This window comes from Protopterus annectens, chromosome 12.part0, assembly GCF_019279795.1.
Source record: "Protopterus annectens isolate FY-2018-M chromosome 12.part0, PAN1.0, whole genome shotgun sequence".
Lineage (NCBI taxonomy): Eukaryota > Metazoa > Chordata > Ceratodontiformes > Protopteridae > Protopterus > Protopterus annectens.
This window is the reverse complement of record NC_056746.1, coordinates 65,226,133-65,248,977: the sequence shown is the minus strand read 5'-3', so window position 1 is coordinate 65,248,977 and position 22,845 is coordinate 65,226,133.

Below are 22,845 nucleotides of genomic sequence, written 5' to 3'. Positions count from 1 at the left end.
ACTGGCATAAGGTAGATGCTGTTGGAGTGCCTCAGATAGCTGCGAGTTACATCCTCTCATAATTCTTGGCAGCAATGTGCACCAAGGTAGATGAATATATCCGTTTTCACTCTACAGTCATGGAGTGGCAAAATGTTATGAACTGGTTCTGCAACATCACCAACTTTCCCCATGTCCTCGGTGTAATTAATTGCACCCACATCCCCATTAAAACCCCTATGGAACCCAAAGCAGAAAGGTATTTAAATAAAAAAAGTGTTGTCCATCACTGAGCTATCAGGTGGTATACTCAGCAGATGGCAGCATAAGAAATATCATAGTGATACACCCTGGTAGTGTCCACAATGCTGCTTTATGGAGGTAAAGTGGTCTGAAGGCTGCTTTTCAACATGGTAAAATACCTGAGGGACTACTACTCGGTAAATACAGGAACACAACTGGGATGTAAGCAGAATACACCCTTGTCAACAGCATGCATGATAACAACATATGCTTTATTTCCCAAACACCAACATGCGACTGTGGGTTTCCACTTGAGTCATGGCTAATAATGTCCTACAGCCCTGTACAACCCCTGCTATGGATGCAAATAATTTAGAGAACTAATTTGGCATTTATTGCTTAATGTCATTATGCTCTTGACATAATCGCATTTCCATAAACAGTAAATTCAAATATATTTCATTCAATCTTATTTTTATTAATGAGGTCATTTTTTAAATGTTATACATAATTTCCTTGTTGTGGGTATTTATTGCATTTGTTGGTATTTAGCAATTATTTCTGAAGAAATGCTTGTATTAAATGAATGAAATCACTTAAAAAATAAATACATTTATGCAATTGCAGTGGATGTATTCATAATTGCATTGGTGGTTGTGGTCTTTGGAGTTATTGCTTTTCTTTCATGACTTTCCTCCTTTCTCATTTACGTTGCAGGAATCTTCTAGGGTCACTTGTAGAAACTGTCATCAGACAGAACTAATGGTCACATAATCAGAATTGGTGAGCATGTAGGTTGTTTTTTTAATGCATCCGTATTTTGATGCCCTCTCCTTTAGGATACTACACATCTTACTATATGTCACCTATAAGTTACTGGTCATCACTATATAGGGCATTTGAGCAAATTGCTTGGTAGATGTAATCTTAATATCACTGTGTGCATTGTATAATTGTCAGCAGATAATGGTCCTTGTAGGAAGTGTCCTATAGAACCAAGGTAGTTGAGAGCTCCACATAGCTGTTACACTGGTCTACATAGAGGGTAGTACCATTGTGCTATGACAAATGGAATGCGAATGAATGAAAGGTGAGTTATTCAGACTTCAGCACATATTATTCAGCATGTACTTCAGTAGGGGTACTTGATGCCTTGCTCAGCTGCATAGCTCTATAATGTTTTGTTGATGTATCCAAGCCACAGTCCTTTTCAGGTTGAATATGCATAGCATATTTGTAGATTGTTGTTTGGGGTCTATGTCTAGACCCCTTGTAATTTGGGGATCATTGCTGCTAGGGCCTGACACATATTTGAGAGTATTAATGTGCTTTGCACTGAGATCTGTACCAGCACTTCCCTGCCCTGTTTGATGGTCCTTCTACTGTACAGTCCCTGGTGTTTTAATACACAGGTCAGTAACATGTGTAGTCTGTCCTCTCTGTGTAAAAAATATAACATTTGGTAACAAGCTTTCCTGTGCCTCTCGGTGACTCATCTGAGTTACACTGTTCCTCTTCTTTCTGCACATATGCATAATTTACTGCAGTGACAGAGCTTGTAGAGCTGCCTTGATGCTGACGTTTGCTTTTTGTGCTATATGGTCTTCCTTGTGTATACCATTGACATGCAATAACCAGAGATTAGTTTTACATCCTCTTTGATGTATAGTATTTAGTGATTGATTTTTAGGCTCTGTGCATTCAGTTAAGTGTTTTCTGACATAGGATAGGATGACTTGGCTACTGGTCATCTATTCATCATTGACCAAAACTACGGCCGCAAATCAGACTTCATATGTCTGTTAAGGTTCTGTAGTTCTATGAAAATGTACCTTCACTCAGGCTTCCCATGTGTAACCCTGCAATTTACCATGTTTAACTACACCAATTTTCTGCAGTCTGCTCAACTGCTTTTCAGTTCTACTCTTCCTAGCTGCTAGAACTTTCCTTGGAAAATGTACTGCCAGTAATGCTGCATGATCTTTCTCAATATAGTCAGCTACTAGCAAACAGCCAATACTATTAAATATATCTTCAGCCTTTCAAAGCAGTCCATCACTCTACATTCACAGAATAAACTATGTCATAACAAACTACTAACAAGTTATATAAGCAATATGTCCTGAGTTTCCATTTCAGTTATCTTGAACTGAATGTCATATCTTATCTTTACAATTTCTAAAAAAAACAGCTTCATGCAATGACTTGAATACATAAACTACTTACAGATCAATGGCTTCAATTTACTCTCTTTCAAATTATATCTACTTCATGTTTGAACAGGCATCACATTACACACTAGGCTAATGTCCAGTTTAAATAGCTCAGTTTAATTAGAGATGCTGAGATTAATTTCCCAGATTTCTAATTGATCCTTTTGTGCTAAATTCTCTATGTTATATAGAGAGCACAGAGATTGGAAAAGGTAAAGACAATTGCAGTATAGTCCTTACATTTATAGAATAGCACTTATGGGTTTTGACCCTGTTTCTTACTGTTGAAAAAGCACTATATATATATATATATATATATATATATATATATATATATATATATATATATATATATATATATATATTTATATATATATATATATATATATATGGTTTACCTTCATGTGTGCGTTTTGCACACTGGCGAACAGCAAATATTCAAAAGGATGCAAACGTCAAACGCAAAAAGGTTCAAATGTACAATAAGCGAATGCAGTGACATTCGTTCATTGCAGATTCGACATTTTAGGGCAGATTGCACTATAGTGGGGATCGGAAAATTGTCACTTTCCCCACTGTAGTGCAGTCTTGGAGTTAAAATATTAAAGTAGGGGGGGTGGGGGTGTGCAACCCCCCCACATGGGGAGTGCAGTGGGGCTTGCCCCCCTGCTTTACACTTCATTACATTTTTTTTTCGACATTTATGTTTGAAAATCAGCGAATCTGCATTTTGATTTGCTGATTTTTGAACACTGGAAACTGTCACGGTTTTGTTTTTCAAAGTTACGATTCTCTCATATGAGCAATTGCACGAGCCTTTATAAAGGTAAACCTATATATATATATATATATATATATATATATATATATATATATATATATATATATATATATAAATATATATATATATATATATATATATGTCATAATGTACAGTAAAAATGTCAGAATGGATGAGAGCTTAGATCTTATTCATGTAAAAGAAATTGCTGGGTTAACAGTGGAAGTATCCAGGTTGAATGGGTTGTGGTTTAAAATTTTTAGTTTAGTTTAAAGTACCTAACCTATAAGAGCATCAAAAAGTGACAAAAAGAAGACATGCTGGTCAGCAATATTAGTTGTACAATAATAACAAGTCTATTGATAGTTATTGCAAGATGTTCTAGGTAAATAACCAACAAAGGGCTCCTGAGAGACACGCATGAAGAGATAATGTACAGATGAATGAACAGACTACAAAAAGGAGTTGCAGGCCAGAATGCCAAACTATTTATAGGGCAAGCCTTCAGACAGATTTCAGATCATCCCACAGATATGGAGTTCATTGAAGAATGTATTCACTGAATGAGAAAGTTTACAAGGCTTAAGGGTTTTAAACCGCATTAAGTGATTTGTAAGATGCATTCTTATAGAGCGCAGTGTTGGATCATCTTAATGAAAGCTGGGGGAAATGCTAATCCTTGATGGGTATAAGGAACAGTTGCTAGAAGTCTTCTTTACTTGGAGATGTTTTCCAAGCTTGAGCCCAAGTGAAAAGATTATACCTCACCATTTTGTGTCTGTTCTGGAGAAATGGACTGGACTCAAGACCATCAATTATCCAGACAGGGTGTCAGCCTTCTCTCCATACAACCTGTTATAGACTCCTCTCTGGGGTTGAGTCATGAAAGATCCAATTCTCCATGACTTCCTATGCTTTGCAGAATAAATGATTTGTCATATACTCAGTAAGATACCTAAATTGAATGGGAAACCTCAAATTCTCCCCCTCTCTGGCTTGTATTGCCCTTCTTGAGACTGGAGGAAACTTTTGAATTTGGTTATTGGCTAGGCTTGTAATGGTACATAGACTGACTTTGTCATACATGCAAATGAATCCGCTGTGTTAGAGGAGGCCTTATGTCTGAGTTTTTTTTTTTTTTTGAGGGGGTTGTAATAAAAAAGAAGTGTGCAAGCCTTTCTGGACATGTAGTGAGTATGTGAAGCTTCCACCTTGGGCACTGCTAATAGGAAAAAGCCATTAACAAAGGACAATCAAATATACTCTCAGAACAGGCTGTCCAGTAGAAGGCTGCATAGCTGGTGATAAAATTTCAAGGACACTATGGTAATGTTAGAAATGAATTTAGCAAAGAACAGATCACTTTTAAAAGTTTATATAGTTCCATGGAGAGAGGTCTTATAAGTTTATTATGTGTCAGTGTCATTAGGCTGTATAATATAGCAACACTCAAGCAAGGTTCCATAAAGGAAGGAGGCAGTCCATTGGGAAAAACACAAAAAGGAAGAAAGACAGTGCTGAAGCTGTGTGATGGGCATTGAAGAAATTGTAAGTGTTCCAAATCAGGCTCCCCAAGGTACAAGATGTCTATAGGGTAGTCAATATAGCAGTTTCACCTAATATCTGCTCACTAAAAGTGCCAATGATATCCCTGCTACAGAAAGTAAATCCCAGAAAGGCGACCGTCCAGATAATGTCTTGGGTAAGGTGTTAAAGAGTTGTGCAGACCAACTATGTACAGTACTTACAGATATATTTAACACCTCACTTGGTCTAGCAAAGGTCCCTCCATGTTACAAAGTAACGAATATCATCCTTCTACCCAAATAAGCCTCACCCTCCAGCTTGAATGACTTCTGGTCTGTTGCACTAACATCCACAATTATGAAATGCTTTGAGAGGATAGTCAAGAAACACCTGTCTGCAGAACTACCATCAACTTTTGATCCACTGCAGTTTGCCAACAGAGAAAACAAATCCACAGCTGATGCAATAGAGGTCACATTGCATCTTGCTCTTGAGCATCTGGAGAGCAAGGATAGCTATGTGAGAATGCTATTTATTGACCTTAGCTCAGTATTTAACACAGTTGTCTGTATGCAATTGATCAATAAGCTAGTACATCTAGGCTCAGCAAACACCTCTGCAGTTGGATCCTGGAGGCCACAGAAGGTTTGTGTGGAAAAGAATAGGTCTAGGAGCATAACACTCAACACAGGTGTTCCTCAAGGTTGCATTCTCAGACCCCCTATTGTTTACTATCCTAACCTATGACTGCACAGCAAACGTCAATACAAATCATATCATCAAGTTTGTCGATGACATCACAATCATGGGTCTCATCAGGAGAGAGGATGAGAGTGCATACAGAGAAAAGGTTAACACACTGATTGCCTGCTGTGCAAGAAACAACCTTGACCTTAATGTTAGTAAAACAAGAGATCATCACAGACTACAGGAAGCGGCAAACACCCCAAACACAACTCCTGATCAATGAGAGATGTTGGAAAGGATAAGCAGTATCAAATTCCTCGGAGTTCATATCTCTGATTATCTCTCTTGGTCTGAGAACACGTGCCACATAGTGAAAAAAGCACACTGACATCTCCACTTTTTGAGAAGACTCAAAAAAATGAAACTATCATTGTCAGCAATTCACACCTTCTGCAGAGCAGCAATTGAAAGCATCCTAACATACAGTTTTTCAGTATGGTATGGGAGCTGTTTAGTCACAGATAAGCAATCACTACAGAGAGTGATGAGAGTTGTCGAGAGGATAACTGGTATTAGTCTGCCTACAATCTAGGATCTTAAGGAGCCTAAAGAGAACCACCAAAATACTAAATGATGCAACTCATCCTGCAAACAGTCTGTTTATGAGCCTGTCATCGGGAAAAGATATTGCAGTATTCGATGCAGGGCAACTAGATTCAAAGACAGTTTTTTATCTGAAGGTGATCAGACTTCTTAACTCCAACATTAGGGCTGATCATTGACACGTCAGTATTTTTGGACTTCCCATTCACTCTGTGATATTATTTTATCTATTATTTATTAAGCCCAACCAACCATTATGATTTATACTACTAACCCAGGTGCAATATTTTTAATTCAGCTGCTACTGCTATGTGCTTGATCCCCCATAATGTGATACACATGTGCAATACTATCACTTGATGTTTACTGCTAGATGTGTATTTTTAATATCTTAACAAATATGCATTTCTAGGAATATATGTAGCTGTATGCTTAAATGTAGAGCTGATTTATAAGATGGTAGTAGTATTATTATATGTTGTTTTAAATTATAACTTTCTGTGTATGTGGTTTCTTTTTTGTCTGTCCCATGATGATCTGATTGCATGGAACTTCATTTATTCTGAACTTGTGAAGATTTAAATGACAATAAAGTTACTTTTGACTTTGACTTTTGACTTGATAATATTTTCTGCTTTTTGAGTCTTGTGGTCTAAGTATCAAGGGAGTTACAACAGAATGGTAATGTTTGTAATGCCTTTGTTGCTCCATTCCATTTTTTTTCTGGATGCTATACCATGGCTTTTCACTTATTGAGATAGTGAAGATTGTCACTATAACTGCAGAATGTACTGCTCCAGTGACACAGAGGAGAAAGCTCAGCTGAATCAGGTTTGATTAACAGCTCAGGTAACTGACGGAACACCAGGGGAGGGATGGGCAGTTACATGCAGCAATTCTTGATAGCAGCTGGGGATGCTGTATTGAGAAGCATAACCTAAAGAGGAGTAAGGGCTCTGAGCTGTGACAGAGGTGGGATGATATGCAGCCCACCCGTCTTCAAGCATTACCATGTAACCGCATTGAGGGGGAGGGGGTTGTGGGTAGGGCATAACAGAAAAAAATAACAGAGTGGTGATGCCAAGACCTCCTTGATGCCCTTAAGCTCCATTGAGCCAAGACTCAGAAAAAGTCTGCAGGGGGGTATGGAGCAGATGGTAGACTCAATGTGAACATGGTGCTCTGGCTAAAAAAGCTATAGCATGATGCAGGGAGAAAAAATAACAGAATGCAGCCAAGGTGATGAGGTGTTCATTATGATAGCCATAAATTGTCAATGGTTTCCTGGAAATGATCTGCACCACAATATAAAGTAAGAGTGAAATATTGTCTACATACCTTAAATGAGTTTAATTTTACATTCAGCTATTTCCTGTTTATTGGATTATTTATCGTTTTCTCAGTGAATGCAGGGGTCGAGATGTTTTTAAATGTTCGATTTCATGAAAAGAGTTCCTAAACTTGATCATTATTGTTTTCATCACAAAAGATTCTTTGAAAAAGTATTGTGTCAGCAGTTCTGTTACACACGGATACGTTAATATGTCTTTACAAGCATACCTTGTTTACGCATGTCTTATTTTGCTGCACTTGAGATAAGTGGGAGCACAAAGGCTTTTAGGTACAAAAATAACATTGCTCTGTGCTCATTTTTTATTATACATTCTACTTACAAGCTACCGCCACTTTCATTTATAAGACTTTTATTTCTTGACGTGACCTAATCTTGTTTGATGATAGAAACATACATTGATAACTGAAGTATGTCACAGTGAGTTTTTTTTTTATTATTGCATTCCCTGGTAGATGCTTGTGTCTTTGAAACCAATAGTTAGAAGCTGACACAGACCTTAGGTTTAATTACAAGAATTATTATTCCAACTACTTCTACATTTGAAGACAATAATATGCATCATTTAGAAAATATATGTTAGTCATTACTGTTTGATGCATTGTTTAATCAAACTCATTTCAGTGTTGTTTGATTTTGGAATACAGTCATGTTGCTCCTTTTTATGAATATTGCAGTTGAAAACAGAACAGATCTCCATTAACAGTCTGATTTTACAGACTGCTCTCTTTTGTAATGTGCATAGTTTTCACACTATGCATCTCTCTCTCTCTCTCTCTCTCTCTCTCTCTACACACACATATATATATATATATATATATATATATATATATATATATAAATATATATATATAGATATAGATAGATGTATTTATATCAATATCTACATCTACATTAATATTTATTTATATGCCTGTCTCTGTCTATATAAATAGATATACATATAGATATGCATTTGCGTGTGTGTAACCTGTTGGAGAGGTTGAATGATTTCACTGAATGTTCAAGTCTGGTGTAAAATATTTTTGACTATTTGATGGTTTCTACATTGCTTTGGAGAGCTAACTATTTTCCCCTGAAGAATCAATTGATTCTCTGAAAGTTATTAGAGTTAATTCTAGAGATCCATAGTGTGAAGCCTATGTGGGGAGGACCTAATGCCTTTAGGAGTTCTTTAATGGATTGTAGTGAGTGCTGCTGGGATCCACCAAGTTACATATACTTTTCTTGCTTATTGACACAAAGGGAGGTATGAATGGAGTGTGGGGGGATATGCCATTCCTGTCTTATACAAAAAATAAGAAGTGCTATAAAGCAGTCATTTATAAAGGGGGTGGATCATTGCTTGGACATTGCCCGGTCAAGCATATATGGGACTGTAGAGGGAGGAATGTAAACTAGATTGCTATCCTTAATGGAACAGAAGAAGACAACACAGCAAAGAATCACAGGGAATATTGGAACTTTTGGAGGAAGTCCTTATGAGTGTGCCTAGACTAGCATCATACTGAAGTTAGGGAAATTAAGGGAAATAGAAGGATGCTGGGGGGATTCAGACTGGTAGTTAGGAATGGCGAGAAATTAACAATCCAATTAGGATGTAAAGAATCATCACTAGGTTAAATTGCAGGATGTGCACATAGTAATGTTTTAGGAACATACTTCTTAACCTCTTAGCACAAGAGATCTAGACAAAACCAAACGAGAAGACAAAGCCCCAAAAATCAGGACACATTTTAACTATTACTCTTATGAACTTAGAAAGTTGCTTTAATAAAAGCTTTTGTATTAACATACATTTTCTGAAGGATATAAAATCTGAAACTCAAACATCATTATTTAGTGAATTCAGTCCTCACTGATTTGCCAGAAACCACACATTTATGAAGAACAGACCAAAAATCTGAGGAGAAAATATGGACATTCTGCAAAAATCTGATTAGGTGAGAGGTATGTGTAGGAAAAAAATGTCTTTGAGAGAAATGAGTGAGCTATCATCCACAGGCAATGTGATATTTTCTGAAGACAGTTGTGTGTGGGAATATAAACAAAGCAGCTGCAATTTTGGTAAAGAGACAGTTTAGAAACCAATACTTTGTGTATAAAGACTGGAACTGGCCATTTAATTTTATTGAAAACAGAGGTGAAGGATACGTACTTAGCTCCACAATGCTTTTTCAGTCCTAGAAGTGATAAGGAAGAACTGGTAACATTTATTTATTTTATTTATTTAACATTTGTTAACTGGGTTAGTCCAACTGAGCTAAGGGCCAAATTTCAGTGGAGACCTGAGGAGAAAAGCTCCAGACAATTTACACTCATGCAACAGATAAAACAAGTACATAGTGGTCTAATGTGCAAGCACATAACATAACGATATAATGTACAGCTCATGGCACAGTATTCTGTAATACAATGAAAATGCCATTACAAAAGTATACAACATATAATAGATACACTCAGTATTTAAAACATAAGAGATTTAGCATTAGAATAACTTTTGTGTTTTTAACACATGATGGTAACAAAATGAAATTACATGACAGAGAGAAAAAGGACAGAAAAGAGGTGATAGATCAAAACAGAGGAGAATATGAGTAAGTGAAAAAGTGGTCATGTGGGGGCTTGGCATGGGCAGCACCAAGTCTTTTGTACATAGTGTTTTAGTTCTCATGGGGAATGTTTCTTATATTGAGGGGGAGTGTGTTCCAGACATGTGCTATTGAGTAGTTATAAAGGGACTTTCCAATGTTCTTTTTAGGTTTGTAGATATCAAAGAGGTGTTTGTCAGTTGTACAAAGGTGTCGGAAGGGGGTGTAGTAGATACTAGGTTGCAGAGAGAGGAACAGGAAGAGGGATTTTTTAGAATGGAGTGTGTGATATGTAATTGAGGAAGTAGCAATTGATGAGAGAATTCAGGCCACTGAAGTGTCTTAAGGGAGAGACAGTGATGGGAATTTTAAGGGAGGTTAGTGGCAAATCTTACTATTTTATTGTATGTTTGTTCAAGTTTGGAAGGAAGTGTAGACTGAATATTAATAAGGATAGGGGCTGCATAGAGTAGATAAGGTAAGAGGAGTGACCGAGCCAGAGAGAGTTTGGAAGAAAGTGGAAGGAATTTTCAATTTCTATAAAGTAGAACAAGTTTCTGTTGTTTTTTTTTTATATATGTTGTTGGATGTGCATGTCAAATTTTAGTTTATCATCAATACCTATCTGTGGATTAAGCAAAGGACTTTATGACGGTGTACATTTGATTTCTTTTAGTCAGGAATTTTGATGTAGTACAAAGTGATGCATTAGACAGAATGTACAGAGTTGTGCAGGTATATTCAAAATTTGCAAAGTAGCTAAACTGGCAATTACAAAAGGAAGATCTCCAGTGTACCTGAAGTATGAATGAAGAAACAGAATATCCAGTTTAAAGACATATATGCATACAAACAACTCAGATTTTTTAGTCTGCGGATAAGGATGGGGTTGACAAAGTACATTGTGTCCACTTGCAAGAAAGGGAAATTTCAGACCGTTCTGTAGTAGATTCGATTTGGAAGAGTTTCAGCTAGAAGGAGACCTGATTAAATTTAAAGCAATATATCTGGTCCCACAAGATGTCTAGACACATGTTAGTTGACAGTTCCAAAAAGAAACTCAGTGTTTCAGGATACACTGGAATATGCTTAAAATGTTGTGGAGGAACAGAATTATGGCCAGAAAGGGAGGTAAAAAATAACTGAAATGAAATAACTTATGGCAGAAAGAAATGGGTAAGAGAAGAACAGATAAGGTGGACTGTTTGGTTTTCTGTGCTAAGGAAGCACATAGGGCAAGAATATTTAGGTTCTGGGCTTTATCGAAGATAGCAAGTGAGACTGGTATTAAATGTCTTGTGCCCAAACTAAAATCACAAAGAAACAACAGTAAAATTGATGATTAATTGGACACAAAGGATAAGACAGTGAGGTAAGTAGATGATTTTTTTAGATCTGTTTGCAAATTACTATATCAAGATTCCATTGCAGTGTTTAGTGGGACTATGAGGCAAATGGTGGGCAGCAGATCAGCTAAGACTGATGATGTCAGAAGGGATAAGATAATACTGGCCAGAGATATCACATATGCAGAAATTTCTGCTAGTGCCATTGCATGCAGGTATAAAACCATAACTGCAGCCCAGAAAACTAGGGTTTTATTAGAAGCTTGGGATTCTGAGGCTCTGGTATTGAAGACTGGCCACATCCATCAGGGCGTTGGGGGCACTCACTCATGTATTCCTTGTGGTTGATCTCCAGTTGAGGATGGGACACAGGGGAGGAGGCAGAATTATTAGCTGAGTCACTGCCGAGATGGAATGATATTCAAGCAAATCACACTGTATGCCTATCTTATCTGTCACAGGTGAACCTGATGCAAGGAGGAAGTAGGGCATAAAACCACAGAAACACTCTCAGCAGCATTATGATATTGTACCTGGATACTTCTGCCCCATGTAGAGAGGATAAAATAGATCCTGTATACCTGGGGAATGAAGAAAGGACATAGGGTTTGTTGGTGGTCAACTGCAGGAATCCCCGTGAAGAAATGCTGCAATTTGTAATGCAACTAGCAAAATGAAAATGTGGAATGCTACTAGCCTGAATGATGTCTTTTTACAAGTTGCTAAGTTTGCAGGTTTCAAAAGAATTGTGGACTCTTTTGAACTAAGTTTTGCGAGAACAAGAGCAGGATGTTGGAGGACACCATAATTCCAGTGCTAATTCAGTGGTCAGAGGGTTTGGATGATCAGGCTAACCATAGCACTTTTTCACTCATAAGCACTAGTGTTAAAGTGTTTGCCACAGTCCAGCTACTTGACTTGCTCTGTCTAAGCTTGTTAGTGGCTTTCTATGAACATTTAAAAAGGGGAAAAAGTCGAAGGACTAACATTAGATAATGTGTTTGAAGCCAATAATTATCTTACATGCTAAGTATAAGCTTTCTGATTCTGCTAATTGTGGCTTTCTGTGAGTGTAAATGCTTTTGGGTTGTGATTAGGTTGTCAAATAATGCTGTTGCTCTCACCTTGTAGCCACAACTGACAATAATTGCCAATGAGTGAGTAATGTGGGCAGTTGAGGTGAAAGAAGCGAAATCCTATTTTGCCTGTATTGTTCATACTGGCCCAAGATGCTCCTTCTTTACGAGTGAATCTTAAAGCATGCCCCTTTTTAGTTTTCATAGTATTAAATTATTATCGGATGACTATGTGCCCATCTTAAAATATGGAGATAAAATTAATGTTCATTTACATATTGTAAAGAATTATGTTTAATATGGGTTTATATACCACTACAATACATCAGTCATTATACCTTTTAGAGGGATGCTAGTTTTATAGGTTCATAGGTTCAAAGCTAGGTACTAAGCTATCTGCCCAAAGGCATTTATAAGCCTAGCCGGAATGTGTTGGCTTTCACCGCCCCCTTAGATTAGTTCCCTGTGCCTCTGTCCAGCAGAGCCATTGAAGTGATCCCTGGGGTAAACTTTCTGTTTCCCATCCACTCATCAAGGTTCCTCTTGAAGAGGGTTAGTGAGGAGCTCTGCCTAATGTAGATTGGAATATTGTTCCAGAGCATGGGAAGTCACTGGGACAGGAAACTATCCCTCCAGCATGTCCTATTTATTGTTGTGGTGAGGTTTAGATCCCTGGAGTGTGTGGCTCGAGGGGATATGGTTTTCTTTAGTTGGAGTATGTCCATCAATTCTGGGTTGGACATGGCCTTGTATGTCAGGCAGAGATCACCTCTGAGTAGGCGGTATACAATCAAGTACAGCTGGAATTTCTTCAGTCTGTGTCAGCTGGAGAGTCAGTTATAGCCCCTAGTTTGCAGTCGTCTGCGAACTTGATGAGCCATAGTCCTCCTGTGCTTGCCTGTACCTCTGAGAAGTATATGCCGAACAGGAGTGGTCCTAGGACTGAGCCCTGGGGAACGCCACTTGTAAAAGGTTTAGAGTCAGACCTAGCTCCTGCAACTTTTACCATGTGGGTTCTGTCCATGAGCCAGTTGGCAACCCATCTCATGACATAGGGGTTTATGTTCAGGCTGGTGAGCTTGTCTATAATACCTGAGTGGGGAATAGTGACGAAGGCCTTTGCGAGGTCTAGGTAGGCTGTGTGGACCACCTTTCTCTCATCTATAGCCTTGGTAACTGTCTTAAAGAAGTCCACCAGGTTTAGGGGGCATGATCTGCCCTTAACAAAACCAAAGTGGGTTGGGTCCAGTATTTGGATGTTTCCAATGTCTCTGTTAATGAGATCCATGATGATGCACTCCATAGCTTTGCAAACCAAGCTAGACAGGCTTATAGGGTGATAGTTCCCGGGGTCCACTGTGGCTTCACCTTTGTGGAGCAGAATAACTGTTGCTGTGTGCCACTCTGTGGGCATGTAGCCTGTGGAGAGGCTTTGTTCAAACAGTGTGTTTAGGTGGGGTGTTAGTTCATCTTTGAGCTCATGTAGGACGGAGCCTGGGACACCATCCGGTCCCATTGATGCTGTGTTTTTGGCTTTGGAAAGGGCTGTTTTAACCTGAGTGTCTGTGATTTCAGGGGCACTATATTCTTCTGGTATAGTTATGAGCCCTTTTGAGGGTAAGAGGGGGGGGGGTGTAGTTTGCACTGAACCTATCTGCCAGGATGTTGGCTATATCAGTCAGTTCAGTGTATTTTGTGCCATTCTGCACTAACTCTGAGCAGATCTGAGAATTGCCACTTATATTCTTGACATAGCTAAAGAATGCCTTGTGGTAATCTTTGGAGTCCATGGCAAATTTTCTTTCAAAGCTAGCCTTGGATGATTTTATGAGGGAACGTAGTTTCTTGCTGATACTGATCAGGGATGTCTTCCCTTCTTGGGATTTTACTCTTTTCTGTACTAGTTTCCTCCTTCTATTGTATAGCTTGTTTATGGCAGGGGTCCACCAGACTGGTTTCCTTTTCTTGGAGGAGTGAGTCTTGGTTTTGTTTGGGATAGCATGATCCATGCATTCTTGTAGGTGCCCGTAGAGTGCATTAGTAAAGGATTTTGCAGCTTGGACAGTGTTATCCTTTAGCATGGGGGCTTTGAAACTTCCCACCTCTGTCTTAAGTAATGTGAAGTTTACTTTTGAAAAGTTTTTCACAGTGGTTTCTTTGACTGGGGGTGGTGGCAGAATGTGGATATCCAGAGAGATTAGTTTATGGTCAGATCTAACCAGCGAGGGGTTGAGCTCCGGTGTGGTGATGACCAGGTCCAATATGTTGTCACCTCTGGTGAGATTGATCTTTTACACAATAGGGTGGTATAACATTTTTAACATTGTATATGTTTACTCAGCTATATTAGACAGCCCAAGCATCTTGGACAGGCTGTTATGAAAGTTGGTGAAAATAAAAAAAAATATATTGCAGTTTGATGTTTTGAAAAATATTTGCATATAGTACTTCTTTCCCTTTGGTACCAGATATCACATATATGCAGGAAAATTCTTTCTTTAAATGTCACAGTTGTTCGCCCAGCTTAGAAGAAGACACACTGACAAAGAGCCATACACACAATACCTAGGAATTACTACATGAAATATAATGTCTAATAAAAAAGTATTTTTATTCACTTAGGTAAAAAATGTAGCTTTATATGCAATAAAATGGGGACAGTTGCCTCAGGAAAGCACCATGAAGGCAATAATGGGATAGAAATGTGTTTTCCTATCATAAACTCTTATGGACTGCCTTATATCTGCAATAACTAAATTAAATACAGGCAGATGTAATACAATATATGAAAAAAAATCTGTTTTGTTTTAAAATGCTGCTAGTAGGATTGCAGTACCTCCTCAATTTTGGAACAGTTGATACCATGATTCATCATCTTCTATGTCAAAGCTCTAATAGTTCATTTCTACTTTTATTTTGGGAAAGTAACTTGGCAGAAAAAATATTCTTGTGGCAATAGCACCTATCTTTAAAACATCAAGAAAGTTCATTGGATTTTTTTTTTTCAAATTCGTCCTCAGTCTAGCTCAAAGAAATTGTGATTTAGATACATTATTCAGAGGTGACAGTTGTTAGCTAATAAAAATATATTTTTGGAGAAAGGTTTCACATATGTAGTAGTAGTAGTAGAAATCATACCACTTGATATCTTCATGACCAAAACATTTAAAAAGTGCATTTCTTTGGTAAAATATTCCACTATAAATTTGATATTAAGTACACATTTGTCAAACCATCAAACAACAAAATGTGTCACTATTGGTACTGGCAAATTTACGTAAAGTCTTATGCAACAACAAAATCTATTTTTGATTCACAAGGAATATTTATGGATTATTAATTTATGCATTTTTTTTAAACTGGACTTAATGAGATCTTTTAAACTTGGATGGAATGTAGGAGGTATGAAGACTCTTTCAGCTACATTACATGCTGTGATGACCCACCTCTGGCCCAGTAATCAAGGAGCCTCAATCCTTACCACTAATACCAGTGAGGGATGTACATTGGGAGGATGACAGGTACAAACACACTATCCCCAGATGCAGCTCTCTGCATCAAGTACAATTTCCCTTAAGACCACACAGAGACCACAGTCAGTCCAAGTCTGGTTTCTCCCTCTTTCTCCAAATCCCCAATAAGACTCCCCACTGGGAGAACTACAGAGTTGAGATATCAGCTGAGTGGCCAAGCCAAGACCTTCAGCACCCTCTCTGTCCAACCAGTGCTTCACATCCATGCCCAAATAGCTGACATACACACTCTTTGAGATCTGATTTATACACAAACACACACACACACACCTGGGAAAGGCTGGCACAGGCTTACTAGCTATGCCCCCTTCTGCCCAGACTATAAGGTAGTTATCAATGCCACCAGCCAACTCTTTAGCAGCTACTTTAAGGCCTTTAACAAAGGGTGTCCAGTCTTACTGTATAATGTTACCATCAACACAAATGGTAGTTTGACCAAGAGCAAGGCTATTATGAGTGGCCCACAGTGTCACTAAATAAGTATGCAAGTACTCACAGAACTTAAATATGTCTCACAAATATCAGCCACAATGAAAGGTTTAAATTTATTTAATAATAAATAATAAATAGAAAAAGAAAATAATTTATAGTTACAGTTACATCAGAGTTCAAAATCACAGGAAATATTTAAAACAATATTGCAGGACAGTCTCAAATAAATAAAGAAGAACATCTAAATTGAGCTTAGCTATATTCCTAATTGCAACTAAAAGAATTATACTGTTCCCTAGACTTACTTACGGAGCAAGCAAGACAGAAGTGGTGAATGGATCTTCTTGTCAGAGACTTGCCAAATTAATATCCCAAATATTACTGCTGGGTTACTTGCAGAATGGTATCATTTCTTGTCATCTTACTTCATTTCCTGGGCTCAAAACCACCATTGATGCCAGCTAGTAGCCTTTTGCATCTACCTGCAAAAATACCCAGCTCTGTTAGAAATGCTACATCTAAAGAAATCCCCAACCCTCTGCACCACATGCTCCAGAGACCTCAACCTCATTACCACAATCAGCTGAACATGCTGGAAGGACAGGTTCATAACCCAGAGACTGCCTATGCTCTAGAATAGACTTCCCATGCATGTCAGGCAGAGTACTTCATGGGCCCTCTTCAACAGAAATCTTGATGAGTGGATGGGAAATGGAAAGTTCACCCCGGGGATCACTCCAGTGGTTCTACTTGATAAAGGCACTGGGAACTAATGTTGGGTGACACAATGCCAGGGCACATCTATGGGCTAGGCTTGTAAAGGCTCCAGGGCCATTAGCCTGGTACACACCTATGAACCTATGAACAAGGGATCTAAGGCAGATCCTCAAAGTCATAAAACAATAAACACTTCCAAGACAATACAAGAAAACTTCTAGTTCTATACATTTTGTCTGTTACTACACTGAAATTGAAAGATAACATCCTTTTATTACGTGGCCATAAAGTAATTTAAATTTTCAGCTGTTTTTCTGAAATTAACCTTCTGTGTTCTAGTTTCTGTTGCTAAATTATATACATCTAAACAGTTACAATAGTGTATATACATTTCTGTTCTAATCCAGTGGGATACACTGTGGATACAATTTTAAAGCTCGGTACTTTACAACCCTTTTCAGCACACACTTCTGTACCAGCAGTTTGAAATACATATAACCTATAGTACTAATACATTTCTAACACAGGCATATGAGTCATGTTGATATTCACAAATGACATATAATTATTTGCAACATTCCAGATAGCTGTCTTTGCAGTATCTCTCTTTCTTACAATTCTATATAAATCATGTTAATATTCTCAAATGACATATCATTATTTAGAGAATTCCAGGTAACTGTGTGGCAGGATCTCCTTTTGTGGCATTTCTCCCCACCCTTGCAGACTGAAGCTAGTTTTTTTTCAAGTGACACTTGAGAAACACTGCTTGAGAGGGTTGAGCCTATCTGGGAATACCTTACTCCATTCCCTGTCTTGAGATTCCATTTGCCTTGGCATTGCTGACCCCAGTACAGTGCAGCACTCTCTTATCATATGCCTGGAATGCTAGACTCCACCATAGTAATTTGGGATCTTGCAGGCTGGCTCCCTGTAGCCATAGATCCCTTCAGACTCCTCCTGCGTCTTACTGCAAATACGTAGCACCAGGGCCTCCCTATCATGGTAAGGTTTCATCATGTTCACGTGGTACAGTTTGTGCCTATAAGTTCTACCATGTAGTTAACATCACTGACCTTCCTTACTACTTTGAAGGGTCCCTCCCAAGCTGCCTGCAGCTTGCTGTGTCTGACAGGAATGAGAACCATAACCTGGTATAGTCTTTAGCTCGAGCATAGTCTCCAGCTAGAGCATTCCTGTCATACCAGACCATTTTCTGCTGTTGAGCTTCTGCCAGGTTCTCCTGGGCCAAATCCATGAGTTCCCTGAGCCATGTCCTGAGGTTAAACGCATATGCCATAACAGACTCCTTGTGAGATTCACAGTCATACTCCCACTCAACACGAATCAAATCTAGAGGTCCCCTCACCCTGTGCCCATACAGCAACTCAAAGGGTGAAAAACTTGTGGATTCTTGGGGCAGCTCCCTGCAGGCAAACAACAGATGGGGCAAATTTCTTTCCCACTCCCTCTTAAACTGGTCTGCAACTGCCCATAGCATGACCTTGAGTGTAGAGTTTAACCTCTCAACAAGACCATTAGTCTGGGGCATGGTAGTGGGTGATCTTTAGGTGCTTCACTCCATAGTGCTTCCACAGACAAGCAAACGGGTCTGACATGAAATTGGTACCTCTGTCAGTCAGTATTTCTTTTGGGAAACCTACACTGCTGAAAATCTCTAACAAAGCATTTGCTACCTTTTCTGCCTCAGCAGAGGATAGGGCCACCACTTCAGGGTATCTGGTGGCATAATCTACTATCACTAGAATATACTTTTATCTGTGGAATTTGGGGTTCTCAGAGGCCCCACAATATCTATAGCTACCCTCTGAAATGGCTCCTTAATCACAGGCAAAGGCATCAAAGGAGCTTTCACCTTGACCCTGCCTTGCTTACTTTTTGGCACTGCTCACAAGTCCTGCAGTACCCTGTAACATCCCTGGAAATCCCAGGCCAATAAAAGTTCTGCTTAATACGTCTCTTGGTACATTTTCTGCCCATATGACCTGCAAAAGGAATATCATGGGCTATAAATAGAAGTGCCAGATGGTAGGCTCTGGGAACTACAACTGCTGTATTTTCTCTCCCTCTAGTCCTCCCTTAGGGGTCCACTCTCTGTACAGTAATTCTTTGCCCCAGTATACAGATTCCACATTCCCTTGAAAATCAGATGCCTCACTAGCTACCTCCCTCAGGCCTTGTAATGTAGGGTCTGAGAGCTGAGCCTGTCTCAACTCTCTCTTTGTGATCCAACTCACTGCTGACATTCTGCCATTCCCACTTACTGGTTCTCCCACCTTTTGTTCCACACCTTGCCTTAGTGGACATCTGTATGCTACATGGCCCCACTGGTTGCATTTACAACATTTAACCCTTGGTCCTGGACATGTACCTGAACTAGTGGCTTCCCCTGCAACTGGTAGACTCTGTTGGGGTGGTTTAGACTGCGCATCATGGGTTCCCTTAGACCCATGTGCAGCACTGGGTTTCTCTTTCCAGTGCAGTGATGCCCTGCTTGCTAGGTATAGGTCTCCCTTTTTCCCCAACTCATCTGCGATCCTGCATTTCCTACCTGCCAGGCAGATTCTCATGTCCTCTAGCAAAATGCTAAGGGCTTGTTACCTCACCAAAAGGTCTGCCAGCTCTTCAATAGTGGTGATCTGACACCCTGACACTCACTTACCCATCTATGAAAATAAGTGCTTAACTCAGCAATATATTCACACGCACTTTTATCTGCCTTGTGTCTGTGCTCACGAAACGTTTTTCTAAGCTTCAGTTGTTAATTTAACTCATTCACTCCAATGGACCTCAGGAACTTTGCACTGTAACTTCCAATGGGTGGAGCTTAAGCTTTTTGACAGAATCAAATTATCTACTCAAATTTCAAACAAATGTTCATATCTCTGGAACCACAGGGGTTATGAAAGCAGTATGAATGACAAACTCTTCAACACAAACTATTTTTATAGTGGTAGTATTCTTCAGGTTCTAGGTCTTAAAATGAATTTTATAAGTCACCGTAAACACTGTAACTATTACAGTTTTAATATCTTGTAAACACCTTACAATATCTCAAGCAACTACTCAAGTTACACACATACTGTCAGCAGCATTTTATTCATCTAGCTGGGAGCTTTCATGCGAGGCTAAGGAGTTCTGTCTGGGTTACTTGGTTGCTGAGATACTTAGAAAAAGGTAAAAATTATAACTACATAAATTAATATAATAAAAACAACAATTAGTATCTATCTACCTGCACTAGATAGAAGTCAAATATTAATGCAGTTGAGTTTGCCATTGTGTCAGCTTTAAGACAAAATCTTGCAAAACCTTCTATATAGCATGGTTTTTGGAATTATTGATGCAAATATTAACAAGAAACATTTGACGCCTGCAGCCGTCAGTAGGAGTTAACTGCAGATGCACCTGTAGGCGTCACTCGAACAGACAATTTTTAACAGTATTATAAATAAAGCAATCAGTATCAGACAATTTAGAAATAGCAGTTACAGCTTTACCATGGAATAAGGTGGCCAGGAACCATATCCAGAGACCTTGGGCAACATTATACTGTTTACATACCCTTTCAAACATATGAATAAAACTGTCAAAATTATCACCCTCTGTAAATTGTGGAAGAAATGTACTGACCTTAGTTGCTTCTGGGGTTAAGTTACTCCCTTCCCCATTACCTCCATGACCCTGGCAAAGAGTCAGCATCTCCTTTTCATGTTGCCTCTACCTCTCATTCTCTTCAGTTTCCAAATGTCTCAGTCTCTCTGCTGATTCTATTTCCAAACATTTGGCCTCCATTTCAAGTCTCTTTAAATCCAGATGGATTTTAAGTCCTCTGTGGAAAGGTTGAACTATCCATTTTCTGAGAGTTGTACCTCTCCAAGGCCATTCTGATTGTCCTCTTGATTGCTGATCTGTGATGATGTGACTATGGCTGCAATCATTTCTGCTGTAGTCAGGTTGGCATGGCCCAGTCCTTTGGCTTGGCACATCTTAGCCAACTGGCTCCTTGTCAGCTTGTCATATTCCTTTGCTGATATCTGTTTCTGCTCTCCCTAACTAAGCTAACAAAAAATAAACAAATAAAGCTATTGTGATGTCAAACTCTGAATGTTCACTGTGTGGCTGAATGAGGGTACAACCACTGTCTTTAGTGACCACTGTTTACAGGCTACAGGAATTCAATATCCACACCACTGAATCCTAATATGTTTTTATCCCACCACTGGCCACCAATATAATGTGACAACCCACCTCTTTCCCAGTAATCAAGGAACCTCAATCCTCACCACTAGCACCAGTGTGGGACGTACATTGGGAGGATGACAGGCAAACACACAGTATCTCCAGATGCAGCTCTCAATATCAAGTGCAATTTTACCCTAAGAGCACTCAGAGACCACAGTCAGTCCAGGGCTGGTTTCTCCCTCTTTCTTCACATCCCCAATAAGACTCCCCACTGGCACAGCTATAGAGTTGAGATCTCAGCTGAGTGGCTAACCCAAGACCTCCAGCACCCTCTCTGTCTAACCAATGCTTCATTGTCCCTGCCAGGTAGCTGAAAAACTCACTCCTTGAGGTTTGTTTTACACACACACACACACACTTGGGAAAGGCTGGCACAGGTTTACTAGCTATGTCACCTTTTGCCCAGACTATAAGGCAGTTATCAATGCCACTAGCCACGTTCTTATCAGCTACTTTAAGGCCCTTAACAAAGGGTGTCCAATCTTACTTTGTAATGTTACCTTCAACACAAATAGTTTGACCAAGAGCAAGGCTATTAGGAATGGCTCACAGTGTCACCAAATAAGCATGCAAGTACTCTCACAACTTATACATGGCTCACAAATATCAGCCACAATGGAAGGTTTAAATATATTTAATAATAAATAATACAAGAACAAGAAAATACTCAGCATATAATTACAGTTACATCAGAGTTCAAAATCACAGGAAATATTTAAAACAACATTGCAAGACAGTCTCAAATAAATAAAGAAAAACATGTACATTAAGCTTACCTATATTCCTGACTGTATCTAAAAGAATTATACTGTTCCCTAGACTTACTTACAGAGCAAGCAAAACAGGTGTGGTGAATGGATCTTCTTGTCAGGTCAAAGTCAAAATACAGAGACAGTCTCTCTCAGAGACTTCCCAAATTTATATCCCAAATATTACCTCTGGGATACTTGCAGAATGACATCATTTCTTGTTATATGACTTCAGTTCGCAGGCTCAAAACAACCATTGATGCCAGCTGGTAGCATTCAGCATCTACCTATAAAAATACATAAACAAGGGCTTTTCTTAGATCTTAGGAAGAACATGGAAGTCATAAAGCAATAAACACTTCCAGGACAATACAAAAAACTTCTAGTTCCAGACATTTCCCAGGATTCAGCAAGCCCTACATGGTGTGCAGGACTAGTGCAGGAGCTTCAGCAGGCAATATGTCTGCCGTGCGATCCAGAAATATGCTGTAGGGACGTGCACTAATGCTCCTCCACTAGTCCTGCATGGACTCAGCTTCTGTATGCAAATTACCCCATTTGCAGGTGAAATCCATGCAAATGAGGTGAATTTGCGATCCAGGAAGCTGGAAGCCGGCCATGCAGGACTAGTGTAATCTGCAGAAATGTACTTGGTTAGTAACCGAGTACATTTTTGAAAACTACAAAACAGAGCCATGACAGCTCCAAATAAAGGGTGGACATTATGTAGAAAGCATGCCAATGGCCAAAT